At 44.6% G+C, this 8,639-nt stretch overlaps 1 pseudogene; it reads left to right on the forward strand.

The window, feature by feature from the left end:
* The first annotated feature begins 4,132 nt into the window (after positions 1-4,132).
* LOC140532098 (large ribosomal subunit protein eL29-like) lies at positions 4,133-4,775 on the forward strand (annotated as a pseudogene).
* The last annotated feature ends 3,864 nt before the right edge of the window (positions 4,776-8,639 follow it).

The raw sequence follows: 8,639 nt of genomic DNA on the forward strand, positions 1-8,639 counted from the left end.
TATCACCTTTCACATTGAACCTATCACCTATCACCTTTCCTTATATGGGTGTCTTCTCCACTGGACATCCGGAGCCAGGACAAAGAACTGCCACGTTGCAAACAAAGACGAGACCCTTCCTCCTGAAATCCATCTAGTTCCACCCCTACTGACAAGCCCCTAGGTTATCTAGGCAGGCTCTCAGTGTGGCGTCCTGAAATGGATAGGGGTTGGCTCTAACTCGTCCCGTTACACCTGCCCATACAGCTTATCTGAAAATCAGCCCCCAGTGCTGACTTGATGGAACTGGAGGCTAGGTGGCTGTGGAGAGGTAATTGCTAAGATTCTGGACATAAAAATCCCTTTCTGCGTCCAGAGCAGCACATGCTTGATCGTGCCACCTTGGAGCAACTGAGATCTCACAGATTCTCAAAGTATACCCTACTCTTGACAAAGGACCCAAGAGTCAAGTAACTGGTTGGGAAAATGCCAAAAAAATGGAAAAAAAAATAAGACCAGAGAAGGTTACTTTCTTGGTGAACAGATATCTCTTCCCATCCTTTCAGATGAGGAAGAACGAGGCTTACCATCAGGGAAAGACATAGAAGTCAAGGCTTCTGTATCCCAAACGTCCAAAATCAATATTCAAGGGGCTGAGGCCATGGAAGAGCTCAAAAAGGATTTTGAAAATCAAGTTAGAGAGGTGGAGGGAAAACTGGGAAGAGAAATGAGAGAGATGCAAGAAAAACAAGAAAAGCAGGTCAACACCTTGCTAAAAGAGACCCAAAAAGATGCTGAAGAAAATAACACCTTTAAAAATAGCCTAACTCAATTGGCAAAAGAGGTTCAACAAGCCAATGAGGAGAAGAATGCTTGAAAAAGCAGAATCAGTCAAATGGAAAAGGATGTCCAAAAGCTCACTGAAGAAAATAGTTCTTTCAAAATTAGAATGGAACAGATGGAGGCTAATGACTTTATGAGAAACCAAGAAATCACAAAACAAAACCAAAAGAATGAACAAATGGAAGATAACATGAAATACCTCATTGGAAAAACACTGACCTAGAAAATAGATCCAGGAGAGACAATTTAAAAATTATGGGACTACTTGAAAGCCGTGATCAAAACAAGAGCCTGGACATCATCTTTCATGAAATTATCAAGGAAAACTGCCCTGATATTCTCGAATGAGAGGGCAAAATAAATATTGAAAGAATCCACCCATCACCACCTGAAAGACATCCAAAAAGAGAAACTCCTAGGAACATTGTGGCCAAATTCCAGAGTTCCCAGGTCAAGGAGAAAATATTGCAAGCAGCTGGAAAGAAACAATTCAAATATTGTGGCAATACAATCAGGATAACACAAGATCTAGCAGCTTCTACATTAAGGGATCAAAGGGCGTGGAATATGATATTCCCAAAGTCAAAGGAAGTAGGACCAAAACCAAGAATCACCTACCCAGCAAAACTGAGTATAATACTTCAGGGGAAACAATGGTCTTTCAACAAAATAGAGGACTTTCAAGCATTCTTGATGAAAAGACCAGAGCTGAAAAGAAAATCTGACTTTCAAACACAAGAATGAAGAGAAGCATGAAAAGGTAAACAGCAAAGAGAAGTCAAAGGGACTTACTAAAGTTGAACTGTTTACATTCCTACATGGAAAGACAATATTTGTAACTCTTGAAACTTTTCAGTATTTGGGGAGTTGGTAGGATTACACACACACACACACACACACACACACAGACACACACACACAGACACACGCACGCACACACACACAAAGCACAGAGTGAATTAAATAGGATGGGATCATATCTTAAAGAAATGAAATTAAGCAGCAAGAGAGAAATATATTGGGAGGAGACAGGGAGAAATGGAATGGGGCAAATTATTTCTCATAAAAGAGGCAAGCAAAAGACTTTTCAGTGGAGGGAAAAAGAGGGGAGGAGAGAGAAAAACATGAAGCTTACTCTCATCGCATTCGACTAAAGGAAGGAATAAAATGCACACTCGTTTTGGTATGAAAACCTATCCTACAATACAGGAAAGTGGGGGAGAATGGGATCAGCAGGGTGGGAGGGATGATAGAAGGGAGGGCAGTGGAAGGAGGGAGCAATTTGAAGTCAACACTTAGGGAGGGACAGGATCAAAAGAGAGAATAGAAGCAATGCGGGGCAGGATAGGATGGAGGGAAATATAGTTAGTCTTACACAACACGACTATTATGGAAGTCACTTGCAAAACTACACAGATATGGCCTATAGTGAATTGCTTGCCTTCCCAAAGGGAATGGTTGGGGAGGGAGGGATGAAGAGAAGTTGGAATTCAAAGTTTTAGGAACAACTGTCAAGTATTTTTCTTGCTACTAGGAAATAAGAAATACAGGTAATGGGGTATAGAAAGTTATCTGGCCCTACAGGACAAAAGAGAAGATGGGGACAAGGGAAGGGCAAGAAGAGAGGGCAGACTGGTGATTGGGGCAATTAGAATGCTTGGCGTTTTAGGGGGAAGGGGAGAAATGGGGAGAAAATTTGGAACCCAAAATTTTGTGAAAATGAATGTTAAAAGTTAAATAAATAAATTAATTTAAAACACAAAAACAAAAAACATGAGTGTAGGAAATCCCTGGATGTGGCAAATGCCAAACAATCTCAGCCTAAAATGTATCTTAATGGATAAGAAATGATTGGTTATCGATGTGGGAATCATTTCTGAATAATCTTTGCAGTCAAATCATCTTGTTAAAGCAGAGGACAAAACCCCCAAATTAGAGAGAAAGATAAGATGGCATGCAATCCAAATAGCTTCAACTTGACCCACTCAAGTAAGTGAAAAGTGGTGAAAAGTAGGAAACAGAGGAAGGAAAGGGCAGAAATTGAATCAACATAAAGCAATTGCCACCTAGAGGAGGTCAAAATATCCTAGAAAATATTTAGCCAAGCACCACCTGATCCCATTATCAAATAGAGAAATGTGGCAACCAAGGGCAACACAGGTTTAGAACATGACCTCGTTCCCAAAACCTGAATTAGGGCGATGGAAGATCATGAAGAAAGATCCCCTCTGCCTTTATAAAAACGGAGAAAAATTGTGGAAGGAAAAGCTAAATTTCCAGCAATCTAGGTGTGAGATTGAACCACCCCGAGAGTATATATCAAAAACGAAACTGCCAAGGAGACAACAAAAATACTAAAAATGCAACAGATGTGTTGGTGTTTCTGTAAGAAATGAGGTTACCATTGACCACATTTGGATGTTTCTGTCCCTCATGTCCTCTGCTGGATTGAGGAATGTTTATTGATTGGGTACATTGTCTACAAGAGGCACATTCACTTCCTTTCTTTCACTCTCTTTACCCTCTGTAGTCTGGCCTCCAACCTCATTATTCCACCCAAACTGGTGACTTCTTGACTGTCCGATCCTCTCTCAGTCCTCTCTCAGTCCTCATCCTCCATCCATCGCTCTGCAGCTTTTAATAGGATCATTCAGTCAATAAATATTTATTAAATACTTATCATGCACCAGGTGTGTTAAAAGGTAGGAATAGAAAGAAAGACAAAAACAGGGTGCCTGCCCTCAAGGGCCTCACAATCTGATGAGAGAGACAACGTGCAAAAAATGAGTACAAAGAATGTACTGAAAAAGAGGAAAAAGTCAGCAGAAGACAGAATGAAGGCGAGTTGGGGGAGGTTTCTTGTAGAAGGTAAGATTTTAACTGGTGCTTGAAGGGAGCTAGGGAAGCAGAGAAAAGGAGGGACAACATTCCCAGCATGGAAGATGGACGGTCATGTGCAAGGAAGAGTCAGGAGGCCAGTGTCACTGGATTGAAGAAGTGGGGAGTGAAGTGCGAGACGAGTGGAAAGGCAGGAGAGGGCTAGGTTAGGGAGGGTTTTGAACTCTCGTTCAGAGAGGATTCTGTATTTGATCCTGGAGGCAATAGAGAGTCACAGGTTTATTGAGGAGTTGAGTGGCATAGACCTGCACCTCAGGAAAATCAGTTTGACAACTGGAAGGAGGAGGGAGAGACTTGAGGGAGGCACATCCACCAGGAAATACTGCAGTAGTGCAGGCATGACCTTTCCTGTCTCTAGCTTTGACTTCTTCTAGTGGGTGGAATGCCTGTTAGTGAAGGTTGTTGTATAAAGATGGCTAAGTCTAAGAACCATACCAGCCACAACCAATCACAAAAATGGCACAGAAATGGCATCAGGAAACCTAAGTCACGGTGATACATGTCTCTGAGATGGGTCAACTCCAAGTTTCTGAGAAACACATGCTTTGCCAAGAAACACAAGAAGGAGCTGAAGAAGATGTAAACCAAAAAAACCAAACAATTCCCAAGGTCCAAGCAGAAGCCATGAAGCCACCAAGGCCTTCGAGGTCAAACTTCTTAGGGCTAAGATCCCTGAGGCGAGTGCCCAGCATGCTGGCCACAAGATGGCCACTAAGCATCCAGGCCCTAGGGTTGCCACCAAACGTCCAGGCTTCAGGATCATGAAGCCTGACTCTAAGGCTCCAAAGCGCACTGACCTTAAGGTCACCAAGTCTGCCATCAAGGTCACCAAGTCTGATCCCACGGCAGCCAAGTCTGATTCTAAGGACACAGAGCCCAGTGATTCCAAGGCTGGGAAGCCTGCTGAGTCCAAACCCAAAGATGCTGGAGCTAAAATTGCTAGTCCCAAGCCTTCAAAAGAGATGTTTCAAAATGAAAGAACTTGTTTAAATCCTAAAACATCATTTTCCCCCAGCCATGGTATGATTCTTCACTACTTTGTACAAATAAAATAAATGGTGAGTCATAAGAAAACAACAGTGCACAGGAGATGAGGCCTGGACTAGGGTAGGGGCAGCATCAGAGAAGAAAGTTCTGTTTTTGAAAGATGCTGCAGAGGTGAGCCTGAGGAGAGATGGTGCCAAGGTGAAATCTGCAAGAGACGTTGAAGGGTGAAATCTGCATGACATATTGGAGAGGTGAAACCGATGAGAGATGCTGTAAAGATGAAATCTGTGAGAGATATTGGAGAGGTGAAATTGATGAGAGGTGCTGCAAAGCTGAAATGGACAAGAGATGTTGGAGAGGTGAAATTGATGACAAATGTTGCAAAGCTGAAATGGACAAGAGATGTTGGAGAGGTAAAACTGATCAGAGATGCTGCAAAGATGAAATCTGAGAGATGTTGAAGGGTGAAATCTGCAAGGGATGTTGGAGAGGTGAAACTGATGAGAGGTGCTGCAAAGCTGAAATCCACAAGAGATGTTGCAGAGGTAAATTGGACAATCTTTGGCAATCCCTTGGACAGAAGTTAGGATTTGAAGATGATGCCAAGGTTAGGAGCCTGGAAGATGGTGGTGCCCTCTACAGTAATAGGGAAGGTAGGAGGGGAAAGAATAGGGGGAAGATGAAGAGTTCTGTTTTGGACATGTTGAGCTGAAAATATCTACACGACATCCAATTTGTGACATCAACAAAGCAACGAGAGATGAAAGACTGGAGGTCAGCAAAGGGTTTTAGGCAGAATAGGTAGATTTGAGAAATCATGAGCATGGAGAGGGTGATTCAATCCATGGCAGCTGATCAGATCACTGAGTGAAGTAGAATGAAGAGAGAAGAGTAACGGACCCAGGATTGAATCCAGGGTCTTCTTCTCCTTCCCACTCTTTTCTCTCCAGGTTTTCATGGGTCCAACCTCACCTGTTTTTCTTCCTTCATGTTTGACTGCCCTTTCTCAGTCTCCTGGTCGGGATCTTCATCCAGGTCATGCCTGTTAAGAGGCTGGGCTCCCTAGAGCTCTGTAAAATCTCTGCATCTCTTCCTACTGGATTGGACAGGTTACCTTTAGGTAATTGTAGGACCCAGATTAACTTACTTTCCTTTTTAAACTCTTCCCCCCCACCACTCCCCCCTTAAGTTAGAAGCATAGAGGCAAAGGTTTATTAACCTCACTCTCCCTTCTCTCCCATCTCAAGGTGAGCTCCAGCCTATTCTAAATGTCCCTTAGGTAACCCTGATTTTATGTTCTTGCCCCATTTGTGCTTTGTGCCTCAATGAGACATTATGGGCAAGTGACTCTGGACAGAGAATCCTGAACTCTCCCTTCCTGTTCACTGCTTTATATAAGGTGCATGAGTTCATCAAGCAGGTGGGAACTGCTCCATCAAGAAAGCCATTTCCAACCTCAGTTGAACAAGCACTTTTTCAGACTGAGCACTATCTCTCCTTTGGTCCACGAAGCAGTTTGTTTTCGTGACAGGAGGGCAGAACTGCACGGGATAAAAATGTGCATTTCCTGCCTACGCTGCCAAGATCCCAGATCCCTTGTAAAATGGTGTCTGATGAGCTGCTAGTCTTTGCTTGGATCAGAGCAATTCTGCAAAGTGCAGTCAGATTTTAGCACAGTCTGAATCTCAGATGACAGGTGGATTTGGAAAGGGTTAACGGGTTACATTGCCCTACCTGTCGAGTGCTGGCTAATGAGCTGATGCCAGCTCCCTGGGAGGTCTCAGGGGAATTGTCCTGATTGCCCCAGGGATCTCCCCTTTTCTCCGTGCTTGTTCAGCATTTTTATCAACGACTTCAGTGAAATAGCACAAGGTGTGCTTGTCCAAATGTGCCAATGCTAGAGCTGGGAGGGAGGGGTGGAGATGTCACATGACTGATAGGATGGAGGAGGTTTCAGCTAGCTAAAATTTAGGATTCTATCCAAATGAAAATATCCAGTGGAGGTAAAAGCAGAGTCCTCAACAAGAATTAGAAAAGAAAAACCAATGAGTGGGGGAGGGTGATGCAGCCATGGCTCCTGTTAAAGGATTTGGGGATTTTAGGGGATAGCAGTGTCTGTGTGAATCACTAGTTAAACTTGATGGTTGGAATGACCAGTGCCTTCCTGAGGGGCATGGAGAGGCCTACGATCTAGGAAGGGGGGTCAGTAACAGGTCAGCCCAAGTCTGTCCTGAGGAGACCACAGCTAGAGGGCAGTGTTCAGGCATGAGCATCACAGTGTGGGAAAGAAATGACCAAGGTGAGGTGCATTCAGAGAAGGGTGAACAGAATGATGAAGGGCTCCAAGAACATGGTGTAAGGCCCTTGAGAAGCTGTCAGAGGACCATGAGAACTGTCTTCAGGTGGCACAGGAGATGGAACTCTGCACCTGGAAGCAGGAAGATCCAAGTTCAAATTCTCCCTCAGATACTTACCAGCTGTGTGACCCTGGACAAGTCATTTCACCTCTGTGCCTACATTTCCTCATCTGCAAAATGGGTCTAGAAATGGTGCCTACCTCACAGGGTTGTTGTGTGGATCAAAGGAGATATTTGTAAAGTGCTCGGCACAGTGGCTGGCACGCAGTAGCCACTCTCTAATGCTACTATTTGAAAAGTGATGTGGAAGGGGGATTAGCGTGTTCTGCTTGACCCAGGATGAAAGAACGAGGAATAGTGGGTGGAAGATGCCCAAAGATAGATTTCAGCCTGATTTCAGGACAAATTTCCCAACAACTTGAGCTGTCTGAAAGTGGAAGAGGACGGCTGGCAGTTTGTGACGTGTTTAACCCTTGCTGGAGGCTGTCAAAGGCATGCTGGTGACCCCTTGTTGAGAAGGCTGTAGAGTATATTCTTTCTTTACACCTGAGTTGAAGTGAATAGCAATGCTCAGATAAAGTGTCTGCTGGGTGGCAGGCCTTGTGCTAGCTATGGGGGAGACCAAGGCAGACACAAAGCTCTTTTCCTTAGAAAGCTGTCCTGCTCCTGAAAGATGGAGCAGGCACACAGAGGAATGTCTGTCTGGATAGGTGTGTGTTTATGTATGGATATGCAGACACACACAAGGAAGTATAAAACATCAATTTGGGCGCACTGAGGGAGGATTAAGACCAGGAGAGGCCTTGGGTGAGCTTTAAAGGAGCAGGCAGAAATGAGAAAGCCTCCTCTGGTTCCCTTACCCAGCTTTGCTTCTCCCAGCCCAGGCCTGGGCTTAGCTCCCTCTCGATGCCCAGGACAATCCCTCCCAGGCCTCACTCAGCAGCAAGGAAGCCGCCCTTTAACCAGGGAGTTTCTACCAGAATACCACCTTCTTTTCCCCACTACTCCAAGTTGGCCTCAAGAGCAACAGGTGGACAAGGAGAAGCCACAGATCCCAGGGAAAATTTATATTTGCATAGGCATAAATTAGAATTTGTTGATTAAAAAATCAAAGTAAAGAATTAAACAGTAGCCTTTGTGATGGGGAAGAACTAAGACCCCATCTGTAGGTTCCTACGCAGGGCTGCTCAGACGCCAGCTTCCTGGTAAGCGAACAGAAGCAGAGGGAGCAAACTGGGTTGAGGGCCAGCTAGGGTCAGCCTGCCACTGTCTGCTGGTGACCCCCAAAGCCTGCAGATGAGTGAGTGCCCCTGCTTGCTTCAGGGACCAGTGGCCAGCCCTGTGGTGTGAAGGCCTGCCTTCCCTCCTACAGTAAAAGGCAGGAAGGATGGCAATGTCACTGTGAGGATCCGTGCCTGACAGCCTGCCCCCCACCCCAAGGTGGAGCTGGAGTGAATATCACCCTGGGCCCCAGGGGGAGGAAGCCGGAAATGAAGCCCGTAGCTTTTCTGTTTGATAACAAAGAACAAAGAGATCTATGTATAAATATAAATATCTATCTATATACATAATACA

This window comes from Notamacropus eugenii, chromosome 3 (genome assembly GCF_028372415.1).
Source record: "Notamacropus eugenii isolate mMacEug1 chromosome 3, mMacEug1.pri_v2, whole genome shotgun sequence".
In the NCBI taxonomy this organism is placed as follows: domain Eukaryota; kingdom Metazoa; phylum Chordata; class Mammalia; order Diprotodontia; family Macropodidae; genus Notamacropus; species Notamacropus eugenii.